The sequence below is a fragment of the Culex quinquefasciatus genome, chromosome 1, assembly GCF_015732765.1.
Source record: "Culex quinquefasciatus strain JHB chromosome 1, VPISU_Cqui_1.0_pri_paternal, whole genome shotgun sequence".
Classification (NCBI taxonomy): Eukaryota; Metazoa; Arthropoda; class Insecta; order Diptera; family Culicidae; genus Culex; species Culex quinquefasciatus.
This window is the reverse complement of record NC_051861.1, coordinates 12,711,198-12,730,768: the sequence shown is the minus strand read 5'-3', so window position 1 is coordinate 12,730,768 and position 19,571 is coordinate 12,711,198. Positions and strand designations below refer to the sequence as shown.

The following is a 19,571-nucleotide window of genomic DNA, read 5'->3' as shown; positions in this document are numbered from 1 at the left end:
ATCAATAATTGGATCTATTTTTGTTAATGATGCCGTGCATTTTTTTCGCATGTCCGTTTTGGGACGCCTTTTGTGCAGCTTTCAGTCCTTATATATTCAACAAAATCCGAAAAACCTCCTTGCACTGTTGTCACTTTTCGTATGGAAGATGTTTCGATCTGATCGTGCTATCTTGACACACCCTGAAAATTGATGCAAGGATCTGGCGACAACTGGCCAAAGGAAATTTAGTCAGATGACGTTTTGTCACACGTGCTTGCCCGAACCGGGGCCGAGGTATAGGGGTAAAAAAAGGTTTGCAATTGTCTCAACAACTAAGCCTTCGGACTCCTAGGGTATTTGTCCCTATTTTGGGCCTAGTACCTATTTTGGGTCTACCAAACTTAATTTAACGAAATTGAGAATTTTACCAAATCTGGCAAGGATCTGCCACTTGAGAATGATTCGTGCTGTCATTATCTTCATTTTGGTGGGCAAGAATAATACACTTTTTCCTCTTAAATTAGAAATAATGCAATAAATATATCACTCTTCACATTTTGCTGAGCAAATTGCAACTTGCCCATTAGGTCCAAAATTGTCACCACTTTTGCTTACCGCTTCTTGGCACTCAGCGTCAAGGCGTTCATTGCTCAGCACACGAATGAGAGCCGTCCCCCGAATCTCCAACCACCGGCAGTATGTTTGTATAGGTCCCGTTGCAAAAACAATCACTAAACTGCCACCAAATCAATATAATAACTGATTAAATTCTCTCGAAGAGAATGGCTGTAATTTCAGTCCATTTGACACTTCTACAAATTGTGACAGAGTATGTCTGGAGTTTTTTTTTAAAGGTCCAATAAACCAAATTTCCAGTTTTTGCTTTTTGGGTGTTTTTGAAACCGTCTTGAGTCAGGGGTATTAAAAACACCCAAAAGCAAAAACTGAAAATTTGGTTTATTGGACCTTTTCAAAAAAAAACTCTAGATGTGTGCTTTTCACAAGTTACAGTCTTTCTTGCAATTTACGGGCTTGTTGTTTGGCTCACAATAATTGTTTAATTATGTTTAAAACTCGTAAAAAATTATGCACGTAATGCAAGTGAAATCAATCATTCTAATGATTATTTGTAGCATAAAACATCACAATGATTTAGCATATTTGTCGACAGAATTTGTGCGGCTGTACTGTACGAGCTGGGGCTGAACCGTACGTCAAAAAAGTTCGCCACGTGCTTCGAGATTTCAACCAATCCCGGTAGGTAGGCCGAAAATATGCACAAAGAAGGTCGTATGCTAGGAGCAATATTCCCCAAATAGGAGCAAAAAGTGTTTTAGCACGCAGAAAAATGAACCATATTTGAATCAACAAAACATTTTGTTGATTTGAAAATCAAGATTTTTGTTGAATCAACGCTAAACGTCAAAGCAACTTTTTCAAAACAACAAAATATTTTTGTGGAATTGAGAAAATCAAGATTTGTTTCAACGCAAAATTTTCGTTGATTATATTCAACAAAAATTTTGTTGAAACAAACCTCGTACAGGCTATTTCTACAAAACATTTTTCTGCGTGAGTTTTTCGTGCTTTTACAGCGATATAAGTTATTTTTATCAAAATGTTGATAATGTATGAGCTTAAGCATTAAAAAACCAACTTATTCATGTATAACAAACTAGGCTGCCAATAGCAGCTTTTGAGAATACATCAAATTAAAAGTTCGTTCTGCTTAGTAGGCTCAAAATAGGGACAAATACCCTAGTTTCGAGTAGGAATCTCGCAATCGAGAACGCCAAGGCTTGTCCGACTATGTTTAGGACAATGCGGAAAATGGTCAGGAGAAAAATACGTGTTTTGATATTGTTTACATTGCTTGCGCTCAAATCACATCTGAAGATTTTATTATTCGAAGTGAATTTACCGGATTATCGAGTGTGGACTGTACTGTAACTGTAGATAATTTTTCACTTTGCAAAAATATATATCCAACTTCAAGTTTTTAATTCTAAAGCAATTTTTAGCTGATTGATCTATGTAGTAAACACCACTTATCGCAAGCACAATCGTTTATCGGATGACGTTCCATCGAGCAAGATCCCTTTTTCTTTCTCGCTCTGCTTGTTTGACATTTATGCCCTTTAGAATTCAGTTTGAATCCCTTCAGGAACACTCGAGTTTTGACTCTAACATTTCAAATGGCCAAATATAATTTGTGGCACTATGTTTACATTGAAAATTCATTCGCATTCACATTCTCATGGAGATGGTGACCTTAGCAGGTTGCATACTGGATTTCGTCATGCTAATGTGATGATTGTCCAGTACAGGTCGCTTAGAAATTGATTAACGGGAATAAAAACCAATTCTATCACTTATTTAGCATTGAATTAGTCAATCTATAAAGTTATTTTGCATTATATTGACTGTCCTCGTCTCATTCTCTACAATCTACAGTTAAGGAAATGGAAAAATTCCGGTTATGTCTACGGCTTAAAAACTTTGATTTTTTATTCAAACAAATCATTAAGACTTTGTCAAACCAACTGGCTACAAACTAAAAAGTGTAAGGTTTCCTGTTCAAATGACTTTATTTTTCTAACAAATACATTTTACTTAATACACAATGTCAAGTCACCGAACCACAAATTGCGGTTTAGCTCGTTTCCTAGAACAAAACAAAAATCATCCTAATCAGATCACAGCGAGTGTGTTACTCACTCCAACAGGTGGCGCCGCTTTGGCAACCGTCCAATTATTCCACCACGCCACGTGGTTCTCCGCTGACTCAATGTGGATGCATAATTTCCTAAAAAAAACCTTGCTCTTTGCCCCTACCCCGAGCACAGGTTCGCGTGTTTGTTCATCATTCAAACATCCGCCCTTGCCGATGGGTATGAATTATAAATTTGACAGCGCAAACACCAGTGACAGCCGCACCCGCAAAACCGCCCATTTGTAAAAAAAAAAGTATAAAATATAAACTTTTCGGTGGAAATTTCCACTAACATTACCCTCGACTGCTGGCGCTGACCAAACTTATTATCATCAATCAAACACACATGCATGTGTTCCGAAAAGTGCATCACACGCACACAGTTGCCCTTCGTAAAAAAAGAAACTAGCCTAGAGAGCGTTATTACCAACAACTATTCGTAAAGAAGAGAACGTCATAAAAGAAGAAGAAGCGAAATACAAAAAAAAACTAACACCAAACCGGACTCTGTCAGCCGTGGCGCAGTAGTCCAGTTTCGATTTTTTAGGACAAGCAAACGAACTTTACCAAAGTGTGCACTGTACACTGGCCAACAACAACAAAAACCTTCTCTGTCAATCCGAGCAGGCCAAGGCGAGGGACCGAGATGGTTCCCATCCCCCACCCTTCTTCAACATCAAGCTCTCCACCGTCGCCTAACCAACCATAAGAAAAGATGATAATAATAGTTCAACTGACTGGAAGAAACAGAAAAATAGAATTCACCACCACCACCCTTGCAGAGCCATCAAACCAAGAAAACTACTTCTTTGAGTGTATTGCACGGAGAGAGAAAAAAAAAGCGTCATTGACAAGGCACCGCCAACTTTGTGATTGTGTGCGCGCTCAGCGAAGAAGAAGGGCCTCCTAGCTCGGCTAAGCTAGCGGAGGCTTATTCAACATGTGCACCACAAGGCCCACGGTAGTGTGAGTGCTCTGGTGGTGAATTTCATGAATAGACACAAGTGGTGAGAACAGAACCGAGCCAGTACGAAAAACTAGCCACAATGGAAACTTGAATTAACCTTCCCTTGGTATTAAAAAAAAATCACACATAAGGTATTGGGGTCCTTTTCGACCCCAAACTTAAAAAAATGGTCAAAAATCCAGTTTTTGACCGATTCCGGTTCTTTTGGTCACAAATGAAAGCTTAAAACGTCCCCTTTCCGAAACCGACCTGGAAACCCGGATTTGGTCACTGTGGCCACCGGGAATCGGCTACAACCGAAAAATGGAATTTTGAGACCCCAACTTTGACGACCTGTATCTCCGGCAAATGTCAACCAATCAGGATGCTCTGGGTTGCATTAGACAGGTATTGACCTGTACTTTGACCACAAATATTAATATCAGGGCCAGGTGACCTACCGGTTCCGGAAATCCGGAACATCCGAAAAGTTCATGTTTTACTGTTTTTCACATATATGTGATACCAATACTCTCATGATAGTTGAAATTGATCCATAAAACTAACTAAAAACACAATACACGATTGCCAGAACCACTCTGGAGTGTTAGTGGCCACTTCCGGGTAACCTGGAACCGGTTCCCGGGTGCCCGATGAACGGCCAACTTGACTTTTTTGGTGAAAACCCATCATGTTGCATATCAAACTTCATGAAATTGAAAGATATGTCCATTTTTGGCAATACCGTTGTTCCCTGATCCATTCTGGCCATTCTGGAACTGGTTCCCGGTGGCCCCTTGGGGACATTCCCGGAATATGAGAGAAACCCTATCATCCGACATATCAAACTTCATGAAATTGAAAGATATGTCAATCTACGGTCATGTCGTTGCTCGCTGATCCATTCTGGCCAATCTGGAACCGGTTCCCGGTGGCCCCTTGGGGACACTTCCGGAATATGAGAGAAACCCTATCATCCGACATATCAAACTTCATGAAATTGAAAGATATGTCAATCTACGGTCATGCCGTTGTTCCCTGATCCATTCTGACCATTCTGGAACTGGTTCCCGGTGGCCCCTTGGGGACATTCCCGGAATATGAGAGAAACCCTATCATCCGACATATCAAGCTTCATGAAATTGAAAGATATGTCAATCTACGGTTATGCTATTGTTAGCTGACCCATCCTGGCCAATTTGGAACCGGTTACCAGTGGCCCCTTGGGGACACTTCTGGAATATGAAAGTAACCCTACCATCAGACATATCAAACTTCATGAAATTGAAAGATATGTCAATCTACGGTCTTGCCGTTGCTCGCTGATCCATTCTGGCCAATCTGGAACCGGTAACCGGTGGCCCCTTGGGGACAATTCCGGAATATGAGAGAAACCCTGTCATCCGACATATCAAACTTCATGAAATTGAAAGATATGTCAATCTACGGTCATGCCGTTGCTCGCTGATCCATTCTGGCCAATCTGGAACCGGTTCCCGGTGGCCCCTTGGGACACTTCCGGAATATGAGAGAAACCCTATCATCCGACATATCAAACTTCATGAAATTGAAAGATATGTCAATCTTCGGTCATGCCGTTGTTCCCTGATCCATTCTGACCATTCTGGAACTGGTTCCCGGTGGCCCCTTGGGGACATTCCCGGAATATGAGAGAAACCCTATCATCCGACATATCAAACTTAATAAAATTGAAAGATATGTCAATCTACGGTCATGCCGTTGTTCACTGACCCATCCTGGCCAATCTGGAGCCGGTTACCAGTGGTCCCTTGGGGACATTTCCGGAATAAGAGAGAAACCGTATCATCCGACTTCATGAAATTGAAAGATATGTCAATCTACGGTCATGCCGTTGCTCGCTGATCCATTCCGGCCAATCTGGAACCGGTTACCGGTGGCCCCTTGGAACACTTCCGGAATATGAGATAAACCCTATCATCCGACATATCAAACTTAATGAAATTGTTAGATATGTCAAGTTACGGTCATGCCGTTGTTCGCTAATCCATTTTGGAAATGGTTCCCGGTGGCCCCTTGGGGACAATCCCGGAATATGAGAGAAATCCTATTATCCGACATATCAAACTTTATGACATTGATAGATATGTCAAGTTACGGTCATGCCGTTGTTCGCTGACCCATTCTGGCCATTCTGGAACTGGTTACCGGTAGCCTTGGGGACACTCTCGGAATATGAGAGAAACCCCATCATCCGACATATATAACACTTCATGAAATTGAAAAATGTGTCAATAAACGGTCATGCCAGTTTTCGCTTATGCATTCTGGCAATTCTGGAACAGGTTCCCGGTGGCCCCTTGGTGACACTTCCGGAAAATGAGAGAAACCCTACTATCCGACGAATCAAACTTCATGAAATTCATGGATATGTCAACCAAAGGTCAGCGAACAATTGCATGACCGTAGGTTGACGTAGTTTTCAATTTCATGAAGTTTGATATGTCTGATGGTAGGGTTACTTTCATATTCCAGAAGTGTCCCCAAGGGGCCACTGGTAACCGGTTCCAAATTGGCCAGGATGGGTCAGCTAACAATAGCATAACCGTAGATTGACATATCTTTCAATTTCATGAAGCTTGATATGTCGGATGATAGGGTTTCTCTCATATTCCGGAGTGTTCCAAGGGGCCACCGGTAACCGGTTCCAGATTGGCCGGAATGGATAAGCGATCAATGGCATGACCGTAGATTGACATATCTTTTATTTTCATGAAGTTTGATATGTCGGATGATAGGGTTTGTCTCATATTCTGGAAGTGTCCCCAAGGGGCCACCGGTAACCGGTTCCATGATGGCCGAATGGGCGGTGATCATCGGCATGACCGTAGATTGACATATCTTTCAATTTTATGAAGTTTGATATGTCGGATGATAGGGTTTCTCTCATATTCCGGGAATGTCCCCAAGGGGCCACCGGGAACCAGTTCCAGAATGGCCAGAATGGATCAGGGAACAATGGCATGACCGTAGATTGACATATCTTTCAATTTCATGAAGTTTGATATGTCGGATGATAGGGTTTCTCTCATATTCCGGAAGTGTCCCCAAGGGGCCACCGGGAACCGGTTCCAGATTGGCCAGAATGGATCAGCGAGCAACGGCATGACCGTAGATTGACATATCTTTCAATTTCATGAAGTTTGATATGTCGGATGACAGGGTTTCTCTCATATTCCGGAATTGTCCCCAAGGGGCCACCGGGAACCAGTTCCAGATTGGCCAGAATGGATCAGCGAGCAACGGCATGACCGTAGATTGACATATCTTTCAATTTCATGAAGTTTGATATGTCGGATGATAGGGTAGGGTTTCTCTGATATTCCGGAAGTGTCCTCGAGGGGCCACCGGTAACCGGCTCCAGATTGGCCAGAATGGGTCAGTGAACAACGGCATGACCGTAGATTGACATACCTTTCAATTCCATGAAGTTTGATATGTCGGATGATAGGGTTTCTCTCATATTCCGGAAGTGTCCCCAAGGGGTCACCGGTAACCGGTTCCAGATTGGCCAGGATGGCTCAGCGAACAACGGTATTACCAAAAATGGACATATCTTTCAATTTCATGGAGTTTGATGTGCAACATGATGGGTTTTCACCAAAAAAGTCAAGTTGGCCGTTCATCGGGTACCCGGAAACCGGTTCCAGGTTACCCGGAAGTGGCCACTAACACTCCAGAGTGGTTCTGGCAATCGTGTATTGTGTTTTTAGTAAGTTTTATGGATCAATTTCAACTATCATGAGAGTATTGGTATCACATATATGTGAAAAACAGTAAAACATGAACTTTTCGGATGTTCCGGATTTCCGGAACCGGTAGGTCACCTGGCCCTGATATTAATATTTGTGGTCAAAGTACAGGTCAATACCTGTCTAATGCAACCCAGAGCATCCTGATTGGTTGACATTTGCCGGAGATACAGGTCGTCAAAGTTGGGGTCTCAAAAGGCCATTTTTCGGTTGTAGCTGATTCCCGGTGGCCACAGTGACCAAATCCGGGTTTCCAGGTCGGTTTCGGAAAGGGGACGTTCTAAGCTTTCATTTGTGACCAAAAGAACCGGAATCGGTCAAAAACTGGATTTTTGACATTTTTTTAAAGTTTGGGGTCGAAAAGGACCCCAATACCTTTAAAGTAACTTTTTTTATGGACGCTCCCCTAGGAGTCGTCCAAGGTTTGTTTGTTTTGTGAAATGTGTATTTATACTATAAATTTAATGTCAGAAAATTTCAAGGCTTTAGCATGTATATAGCAAAAGTTATGGCAAATTTAATTTTCAAAAAGGCCGAAAAAGACCCCAATACCGTAGGAAGGTTAAATATTCTTGGAGGAAAGAACGCGCGCGCGTTCGGCCACTCAACCATCGGCGCTGTGTGTTGGTGGACGAAGCAGAAGAGAATGAAGGAATCGTGTGTGGTGGAGGTACGCGAAGAGGTGAGCAGGTGAGTGCGGGGACGCGAGGAAGTGGCGTGTGTGAGTGTGTTTCAAGGCTATTTCGAAGCAGGCTTCGGAAGCGAAGAAACATGCTTCTTTTTTTCGTTTGCTTGGCCAACTCTTGGCGAACAACTTTGGCAGGCAGCAGAGGCCTATTATTGCTCCAACCAACGCACACACACACACACTCACACGCCAATCCAAGTGGGTCACGGGTTTTTTGGCACCGTGCCATCAAACGCAGTAGGCGTGGCAAAGCCAGGCGGGCACGAAAAAAAATATATTTGATGATTAGACAGCCGAAAACAGCCGAATATAGAGTTGGAGGAAGCCGGGCCCGGGCAGGCAGTGTGAGTGTGTTTTTGTTTGCTGGGTTTACCCCGCCTACTGAGCGAACCGGCCGACCGAGCGCTCCGATCGGAGCAGGCTGGCAGTTGGTGTGCGTAATGGAGATTAGAATTTTTTTTTTTTCGTGTGTTGTTTTCGGGGGACCCAAACGCACTGCAGTGCACGCATACTACGCAACAATTGGATGTAAGAGTCAAACTCAGTGTTACCACATGCTCGTCTGTATCAGAGGGTCCAAAAATCTGTCTTATCTGCACCAAGCATGGCGAATATCTGTACCATTATCTGTACGGTATATTTTTTGTAAAAAACTTTTTTTTAACATGCATTTTGAACAATCTTATGACAACACTAAACGTTGATATGCAGCTCGGAAGGAACGCAAAACTCCATATAAAAAACACCCAAGAAACGGCCAAGGAAAGACGTTTCTTCGCGGGACGTTACTTCGCGCGATGTTTGTTTCCAAAAGTTCTAGTGAAAAAACTTAAATATTCAGAATTTGTTTATTTTATTGCAACTGAAAGTCATAAATGTATCAATAATTTTGTAATCGATATTATAATATTGAAAATTCCGAATTGCCTTTTGATGCCGAATCTCACAAAGCAGAATCTTGAAATTAAAAGGAAGGATTTTGTATTTTGCTTGAAAAGAAGTAAACCAAACAGAAAATCCATAAACACACAGATTCAAAAATACAAATATTAAAACTAAAAAAAACTAAGATCAAAAAAATAAAAAGAAATATATATACAAAACAAAATTTAAAAATAACAAATTCAAAGCTTTAAAATTCTAATAATTAAAAAATAAATAAAATTAAAATAATATAATTCAATAATTCATATATTCAAAATCCTTCAAATTCAAAATTATAATCAAAAAAATTTAAAATTCTAAATTAAAATCTTGAATTTCAAATCATACCCAGATTTAAAATTTAAAAAATATCAAAGAATTTAAGAATTAAAGCATTTATGAATTTATGAATTTAAGAATTTAAGAGAATTTAAGAATTTAAGAATTTAAGAATTTAAGAATTTAAGAATTTAAAAATTTAAGAATTCAAGAATTTAAGAATTTAAGAATTTAAGAATTTAAGAATTTAAGAATTTAAGAATTTAAGAATTTAAGAATTTAAGAATTTAAGAATTTAAGAATTTAAGAATTTAAGAATTTAAGAATTTAAGAATTTAAGAATTTAAGAATTTAAGAATTTAAGAATTTAAGAATTTAAGAATTTAAGAATTTAAGAATTTAAGAATTTAAGAATTTAAGAATTTAAGAATTTAAGAATTTAAGAATTTAAGAATTTAAGAATTTAAGAATTTAAGAATTTAAGAATTTAAGAATTTAAGAATTTAAGAATTTAAGAATTTAAGAATTTAAGAATTTAAGAATTTAAGAATTTAAGAATTTAAGAATTTAAGAATTTAAGAATTTAAGAATTTAAGAATTTAAGAATTTAAGAATTTAAGAATTTAAGAATTTAAGAATTTAAGAATTTAAGAATTTAAGAATTTAAGAATTTAAGAATTTAAGAATTTAAGAATTTAAGAATTTAAGAATTTAAGAATTTAAGAATTTCAGAATTTCAGAATTTCAGAATTTAAGAATTCAGGAATTTAAGAATTAAATAATCTAAGTTAGACTGTAATCCATATTCATACAGACTGCAGTCCCGATTGACCCAGTTGATGGTGCAAAACATGATTTATCGAAAACTTTCAATAAAATTTACTTTGACCAGATTCCATTTATTAAATAGTTTAATGTGACATAATGGCGTTACCTTTCTCGAAACAAATAATAATGTTTTGAAAAACGAGGATTAATTTTTTTTAATATTCAGGCAACTACAAGGCGGTTGTAAATATGTTTCAAATTTAGTGCATGTAAAGTATGGAATGCTAAAAAGATAATTTTTATTATTAAACTTTTTTTTTGCAAAAAATGCTTTAAATGCAATAGCAAAATTATGAATATAAAAAAATCATGTTGTTTTCATGTAATTTAAAAATATACTCAAATTAATTTAAAAAAAATACAATAAACTTTATGACTCATTATTTTCTGTATGATTCAGTTCAACTTTTATTAAATTTTTAAAGTATTTTAGATTTTATTTTACCTGTGTTCTCCTTCATTTTAAAATCATTTTTGAGAAGAATGGGAAATGCTGGAAATTATGTTATAACTTCATTAGAACGAAATGCTATACATTATTTTTGTTAGGTCCTTGTCGGTACTGAAACCTGGTTAGCAATGAGTCTGCTTTTGTAAATGCAGTTTTCTTAAACCTAAGAAATACCTAAAACTACAGAGGATCTTGTGTGTAAATGTTAGTGGGAGGGAGCCAATTACCCGCGGCGTACTGGGGGTTAGTTTTAAGAGAAAATATTCTAGCATAAATGGATCTAAGATCGTTAAAAAATATAAGCTTGATCCATTTCTAAATGTTTCAAAAGTTAAACTAGATTTAATCAATGAAAAGTTTTTAAATGTTGAGATAATTGCAATAACTTAACTATTCAATAAAATCATTTTGAGAAAGAATCTGTTTTATCTGAAAATCTGTACAAATCAGTACGGTGACCCAAATATCTGTCATCTGTACGTACAGATTCTGTACTCAAATCTTTGCTGAAAATCTGTACCATGACAGATAAATCTGTACATGTGGCAACGCTGGTCAAACTAGCAAACGGGGTGTCCAGTAGAAACCCTAAATAGGGAGACTGGTCGAACATTGCTAAATCGATCTGGCAACGTATGTTTTGAGCTTGGCAACACTGACAAGTTTTGCTGGGCGTAAAGGCAAATGCTCGTTTGGATACGTCAAACTCGTGTCTGTTTGGGTACGTCAAATTCACTTCGGCCAGTCTCCCTATTTAGGGTCCCTAGTGTCCAGCTCTTTTGTTAGATATCAGCCCGATATTCTGTCAATCTGTCAACCTGTCAATCTGTCAACATATCAAACTGTCAATCTGTCAACTTCTCAATCTGTTACAGGGATGCCATATTTGAAGATTTTCGAGCACAATGCTCAAACGTATTGTTTTGCCATGTTATTCGATGATTTTCAATGGAGCACCCGCAGTCGAGCAGTTTTTGACAGTTCGCTCCATAAGAAATACATTTTAGAAAAAGCAAAACTGCTCGAATGGAAGTGCTCCATTGAATGAATTGCTCAGGAAAAAGATAACAATGTTTTGCTTCTTTTGCCAAAAACAGATTTGTAAAATATTATTTTGCCATCAAGTTAAACTCATTTGCGTTTTTGTGATGTGCCCGAAAATCTTCAAAATCTGGCATGCCTGATCTGTTAACCTATCAATTTGTTTATCTCTTACACTTCAATAGTTTTTTAAAAGGGGGTAATTCTCTACCAACTCACACGAAATCGGGAAAAGTTGCCCCGACCCCTCTTCGATTTGCGTGAAACTTTGTCCTAAGGGGTAACTTTTGTCCCTGATCACGAATCCGAGGTCCGTTTTTTGATATCTCGTGATGGAGGGACGGTACGACCCCTTCCATTTTTGAACATGCGAAAAAAGAGGTGTTTTTCAATAATTTGCAGCCTGAAACGGTGATGAGATAGAAATTTGGTGTCAAAGGGACTTTTATGTAAAATTAGACGCCCGATTTGATGGCGTACTCAGAATTCCGAAAAAACGTATTTTTCATCGAAAAAAGCACTAAACAAGTTTTAAAAACTCTGCAAAGTTAGAAAAAACACGAAATTTTAAAATCAAAAATTTTGTTCTAAATGAAAAAATTACCCTTCTGGGACAATGTAGATTCGAAAAGTACATTAAATTTTCCATAAATGACATGTTCCAAAAATTTTTACAGTCGAGTAACGGAAAATGGGAAAATTTTTGAAACTTTTTTAGTGTTTTTTCGATTAAAAATACGTTTTTCGAATTCTGAGTACGTCATCAATTCGGGCGTCTAATTTTACATAAAAGTCCCTTTGACACCAAATTTCTATCATCATCACCCCATCGCCCCTTGCGGGACATTCGATCAAACAAAAACAATCTCTCCCTACAGTGTCCAAGTGGTTTACGGACCTAACAATCTTTGGACACATCAGGGTGTTCACTCAAATCACATTCCAGACATTTTCCATAAACTCACATAAGAGGCATTTCTTACACCAAAAATTCTTGTGAATCAAAAACTGTCTATGAAATGTCAATATTTTTATATATTTTCTTAAAAATCAAACTTTTGACAATTCTAGCAAAACAATTTAATTGGGCCAATGTCGAAGTGTAAACAAAGAGTCTATCCTGATCGTTCTTGATGTAAACATCAACTGACATGAGCAGAAAAGACTCTTTGTTTACACTTTGACATTGGCCATTGTTTTGCTTGAATTACGGGTAAAAATAAAAAAAAGTTTTATTTAAAAATTTAAAACAAAAACGCTTTGAATCCATTTGATGATTAAGTTATGTATTTAAAAACATATTTGCTATGACGTTATTGATTTAGGCCGATGCAAACATTTTTCATAGTTTATGTCGACGTCCCCTTCAAAATCGGTCCGAAAAATCAGGGGGCAACAACTTTTTCAGAAAACTTCTAAATTTTACTGCAATCCACTAAAAACATTTAAAAGTGCATTTCCCTGTGTTTATTAACATTTTAAACATGTTTAAGTTTGTTTAAAAATATTTTCAGTTTTTGTAAAATTCCGTGAAAAGTTTTTTTTTCAATGCTCAGATATTTTGGTGACATTAACTTTGAAAATGTTTGCTACGGCTCTACCTGAAAAATATTTTTCTTAGCTTTTGTCAAAATTATGTTCCCTGGTCATCTCAGAACCGATTCCATCAAATAAACCGTGAAAAACGGAACAATAGTTATTTTGACGATTAAAAATGTAAATAATGTGAAATTATATTGCCGGAAATGTGTATGAAACATTAGATTCAAAAGGGCGGACCTTTCAGTGTTCTATCAACTTGATTTATTATTCATACCGTTAGATTGGGTAGTCAGATCTTTATAATTCAGAGCACTAATGTGCTTATAACTTTTGATAGGTTTGTCAGATCTTCAATCTTTTGAACTCGTTACAAAGGCCTTTCGATCACCTATGCAACGACAGGTCGCATGATAGATCCGGATAACGTTTTCATCAAAATTACTGAGATCCGGCCTTTAAAAAGTTCATAAATAACACTTAAGTGATAATAACTATTGATAGAGTTGTCAGATCTGCAATCTTTTAAACTCGTTGCGAAGGTCTTTTGATCACATATCCAACGACAAGTAGCATGATAGATCCGGACAACGTTTTGATCGAAATATATGAGATCCGGCCTTTGAAAAGTTCATAAATAACACTTAAGTGCTTATAACTTTTTATAGGGTCGTCAGATCTTCAATCTTTTAAACTCGTTGGAAAGGTCTTTTCAATACTTTTCTAAAAATGTATAATATGACAGGGTTTCTTACAAAAAACACCCTTTTTACAATCTTCCGGACTTTTGTTAAAAATGTTTCTTTTAGCATAACTTTTGAAGTACTTAACTAAACTTTATAATGTTCAAAAGCAAATTTCATTTTTCGAGTGATTTTATAGCCTTTCCTCAGTAAGGTGAGGAAGGCAAAATGTAAAAATTTACATCTGGCAGACGCTAGAAAAAATATCTGCAATCCCAAAAAACATCAATCCGGCGATAGTTATATATAGCTAACTAAGTCAGCGCCTCAACCCGCACGGCCAACTCGCCGCTGTGAAAATTGAATGATCAAAGCCGATGTGCCTGTACGTATCTCGTATATCGTATATATATCGTATATGACGGGTCCGGTGGGGTAGTGGTTTACCCGAGATTTGCCTAAACAGAATTTGGCCTTCTATCTGATGGGGAAGTACAACGTCGGTCCATTTGCGTAAAAGAGCTTTTGGGTGACTCACCACACACAACCTTCGGACGTCTAGAAATGAGCCGAAACTTGCAACAGAGACCACAAAAGACCCGGAGCTCGTTAATGTGGATTGCATTGCATCGAATATGCAGTAAATACAGTTTAAAATGTACGGAACACATAGAGCTACATTGGCTTTGATTATTCAGTTTTCAAAGCGGCGAGTTGGCCGTGCGGGTTGGGACGCGGAGTTAGTAAGCTAGATATAACTATCGCCGGTTTGATATTTTTTTTGGGATTACAGATATTTTTCCGCCAGACGCCAGATGTAAATTTTCCTACACATTTTTAAAAGGTAAAATTAAATCTTTTTTCTGACATAAAAGATGTACCCCTTTCTAGATGTAATTTTACCATGATTTTTTTTACATTGAAGAGTTTACCATCAAAACCTCACCCTTGGCACCGTAGCACGGTTGGCACGTCGAAGAATGGGACATTTAAAAAAATCGTTTTATTTTTTATACCAACAGAAGGAGAAAAAAAAACGCAAAGAAATTAAATCATTCAAAGTTTTCTTTTGGTAACTGTTACACTCAAATTCAAGTGGCATTTGCAAAGCCAACAGCGCAAGTTTAGGAATCCAAATGGCTCAAAGCGCCATAATTTCCGAAGCTACTTTAACCTTCGCCTAGCCCCTTTCCCCTTAGTTGCACACCGGTTCGCCCGCGAAAATAGTTGGTTGTTTTGTTGTGCCACTCCACTACAGCCGTAGCTAGAGCTAGCTCTAGTCGTAAGCCCCAAATGGTAGCGAGAGAGAGAGAGTGAGAGAGCACGCTGGAGGCCGGTAGGAGCGAGCGAGATCGAACAGATAAGTGGATTTGACACACGAAATAAATGGACAAGGAAAAAAAAAACACGAAATAAAAGTGTGTCGTGGAGGCAATTTGACGGACATTTTGGTGAATTTAAGCCGTATATTAGACGCACACAGCTAGGCAGAATTGGCGGACGATCGGCCAAGCGAAGCTGCTGGCGTGTAATTATTTCACGCAGAAAGACACGGAAAAAATCGCGCGATTATTTGGGCGTTGATGATTCGTTGTCGTCGGTTGAATTTTTTTTGGAGCGTCAAGTAGGCCACGCCTCTTGTAGACCCGAATTTAATTCGGGATGGGCGGGCGCTTCGACGCCCCGAAACGAAGTCTTGTGTTATGGTGTGGAATTTGTTTTTGTTTTGATTGATTCGAGTTACCTTGAACTGATGCAACAGCCTACTCCGGTGGCGTCGCGTCGTCGCTGGAATGCATTGGTGTGATCACATTGTTGCAGCAGCAGGTGTTGATTTCTTTTGTTTTCGATGGAGTGACGTTTCCGAATCGCTCCGACGGCGGCGATAAATAATCAATTGTTATCAATTTAGTGGTGCACACAGCGGGAGCACTAACACACGTATGTGTGAGCGAGTATGCTTTGAATTCACCACACAGCAGTGTGGTGTACGCATCGATCGAACGTCATGTTGATCTAGTAGGCTACGCGCGCACACATAAACACATTGCACGCTAGTGTGCGTGAAGGACAGTGGTGGGTTGAATGGGTATTCACCACTGCACACATACACCACTACAGCGATCGCTGGAGGAGCGCGCGTGTCACGGTCTTCTTCCCGAAATTCACCACAGATTCACAGTGTGTCAACACAAAGCTTCACGGTCACGCACGATCGCTGTCACAGTTGACAGTTGACACAGGAGGAAGTAAACACTCACACACACGCGCAAGGCACATTCGGAGGAAACAATCGCGCGCGGCGCGACAAAAAACGGCGAAAAACTCGGCGCGCCGCTCTGTTTTTGCACTTCTCGGCGTTTCGAAAACTTCACCACAACTGTTTTAGTGTTGGCTGCTGCAGCTCCGCACAACCCCGAACTATACGCGCGTACGACCGACCGACCGAGTGTGCAATTGCAGTTGCAACTGCAACAACTACAGAGCAATACACCAACAACAACAACAAAGCAGGCGAACGACGAAACGAAACGGGCGAACGAAACAAAATAAAGTGCAACAACTGTGTGTAGGTCTTCGCCGCTAGTAGTAGGCCATGACTAGCGATGATTGGCCGTATAACTAGCCCTAGTTGGTCCACTCTCCAAATTTCGTACGGCTTCCTCGGATGGATTGGGCTAAGGTTGGCAGCACTGACGCGAGAGAATTTGACGTTTCCAGCGATCAAACTGTTCGATTCGAATGACAGCGGAACTCTCGTGCGTGACACGACCGGCGACCGCAAAGTGCAATCTCGCACTTGTAGGTGTCTGTGCGCGTGTGGGTGTGAGTCTGGATCTTGTTTTTATCACGAGCTTTTTTTTCCGTACCGTGGTCGTCGTGACACCCGCAACAAAAAACTAGTTGGATGATATAATTTTTATATGACAGCTCCCGAAGGAAATATAGAGTTTAGACGAGAGAAAGAGTGCGACGCGAGGAAAACAACAACAAAAGTTCGGAGCAAAAAAAAACCAACACACTAGTCTATGTGGACCTTACAATTTTAGACCGAGCGTGTAACTAAATCTGCTATGTACACGCCACATAGGGAGAAGCGATTGTAACCTTCAGCTACTGCTCCTCGAGCCACCCCTCTCCCCATTCCAGGCGATCGTCATCGACGTGCCCTCGGCGCCACCACCTTCCTCGCTCCAAAATCCAACACATCCAAAGAACGCATCCACCATGTGCAGCTTGAGATGTGTTGGTGAGTGCATCGCGCGCAAGCAAGAAACTTCACTCACTCTCAAGACGCACACGTGTGTGACCTGTCAAAGATGGCATTTTTTTTTTCGAGATGTCAAAGAGCGTAGAAAAAAAATTGATCAGTCAAAAAGTCTTGAAATAATTTCATCGTAAATTCTACAAACAAAAGCATCGAAACAATAAACAAGTCACTCTCTCGGAGGAGGGCACTCATCCCACCCGATCCAGGCTGCCTTGCCCGAGCGCAAGAGAGTGAGTGTGGGGGGAAACTCACCCCTTCACACGAGAGTAACTTCCATCGTCTACGTGCGAGGTGAGAGTGAGAAAAAGACAGTCGGGCGCTAGCTGAGCTGCAAGGAAAAATGTGCAGTAGTGTGGGTGTAGATTTTTATTCGGTCTGGTCGGTTCTTGTGTGCCAGTGCCGTCACGCCGCTTCCGGACGCATCTTGCTGTTGTGTGTATTCGGAGAGATGCAGTCGCTGTGGTCAGGTCAGGGCCAGCACCAGCAGCAGGAGGAACGGCAGTAGCAGAACCGGAGTGAGCACCAGATGCGAGAATGGCCAGAATCAACAGGTTGAAAGATGGTGCCGGTGGAGCTGGGAAGGCGAGATGAGAAATAAATTTGATTATTTCACTGTCACAAATACTCTTTCGATTCTGTTAGATAATCGAAACAAATCTGTCAAATTCAGTCAAGTCTGTCAAAACTAGTAACTCTGTCAACTGTCAAATTTGGTATGTTTTTACCAGGCACCATCCTCAAAAATAGACGACCCATTCAAAATTATTGGAAAAATGCTGCGAGGGAGGAATTCTTAAATCTTCGAGCTCTTAAATCTTCGAAAAAATGCTACGTCTTTTGTAGATGGCGCTCAACACATTTAACTAGTATTAGTTAAATTTAAAATAAATAAAATCAAATTATTTGCTCTACAACATTGCCTTGGCGTTCTCGATTGCGATATTCTTACTCGAAACCAGGTGTCCAAAGACTTGATTGTTGAGGCAAATGCAAACTTCTGTTTACACCTTAGCTTCCATCCATTCTGGGATTCGAACTGACGACCTTTGGATTGTGAGTCCAACTGCCTATCAGACGACTCCTACACCTGGACTGAGCTAACGACCTAACGTATAGGTTAGACCGGGGTCAACATTTACTTCCCCGTCCGACGGAAGGCATGATCAGACAAATCTCGTCTCAAAGATGCCACCCCTCCCCCTTCTTATTAAAATTTTTCTTGGAAAATTTTAGTTTTTAGTTTTTAGTTTTTAGTTTTTAGTTTTTAGTTTTTAGTTTTTAGTTTTTAGTTTTTAGTTTTTAGTTTTTAGTTTTTAGTTTTTAGTTTTTAGTTTTTAGTTTTTAGTTTTTAGTTTTTAGTTTTTAGTTTTTAGTTTTTAGTTTTTAGTTTTTAGTTTTTAGTTTTTAGTTTTTAGTTTTTAGTTTTTAGTTTTTAGTTTTTACGATTTTCTAAACTGGGTAGGATTTGATTTTTTTTAAAATTTGGATGATGAATGCGTTATCAGTCAGTAAATTGCTACTCTCTTTAGCAACAAGCTAGGAAAATGTATTTTTTCAATCACTATCAGTAGACTGCAGATGTTTAGGCAAAATAATACAAACGATTCTGAAAAAAAAGGCGTTAATGTTGGCCCTGACCGGGGCCCGACTTCGTGACTCTCAAAATAAGGAAGCGCACTCTTTATAGGGGTAAAAATATGCGCACTCTTATCATCCGACCCGGCACAGTCGGATGATGAAACACGTCGACGACTTGTTGAAAAAACGTTATTAAAAGGGTTTGCTGCCCTGTGCGTTATCAGGTTTGTTTGAAACGTTTTTTCAGGGACGATTGAAAGGGTCGTTATTGGCAAAGTTCATCATCGTACGGTACACGCGGAGTTAATGGGACTAAAATTTTAGATTTTAATTCATTTTGCTGCATGGGCTTGTTGATATGTCATTGTTTTATTTCTACAAGTTCTATTTCACTTTCAAATGTCAAAGTTTATTTTTAGCGAAGTTTCCAATAAAATGCAACTGCCATGAAACTACAGTAGTTGTTCGGTAACTGGGCTGAGAACGTAGCCCAGTCACCGAATGCTGCTCGCTAACTGGGCTGAACGAAAAATTACTAGGGGACCACCGATGCATAATATTTTCCTGATGAAATATACAAATAAAAATTACTTAGATTTATTTACAAAGCTTACTTTTCATATTTCTTTGATTGTGACTTGAAATTAAATAAATGTTTGAAAAAGTTTTTTTTATTTGTTGAACAGGCTTTTGGCATCCATCAACCCTCGGTCATTTCGGTTTGTTTTGGTTTTTGACGTTTGTCTGCTTTTAACTGGGCTACAGCCCAGTTATCGAGCGCCCAGTTAAAAAGCAGCCCAGTTAAACAACGCCCAGTTACCGAACAACTACTGTATACAACTTTTATTATTTTTATT

The 19,571-nt window shown here is 39.2% G+C and overlaps 1 long non-coding RNA gene across 1 annotated transcript in view; it reads right to left on the bottom strand.

The window, feature by feature from the left end:
- Window positions 1–16,909, bottom strand: part of LOC119765922 — an 82,738-nt gene extending 65,829 nt beyond the window's left edge. The window contains exon 1 of the long non-coding RNA XR_005276933.1: window positions 15,610–16,909. This is a non-coding gene — a long non-coding RNA (uncharacterized LOC119765922). The remainder of the gene's footprint in view (window positions 1–15,609) is intronic.
- Window positions 16,910–19,571: the final 2,662 nt, after the last annotated feature.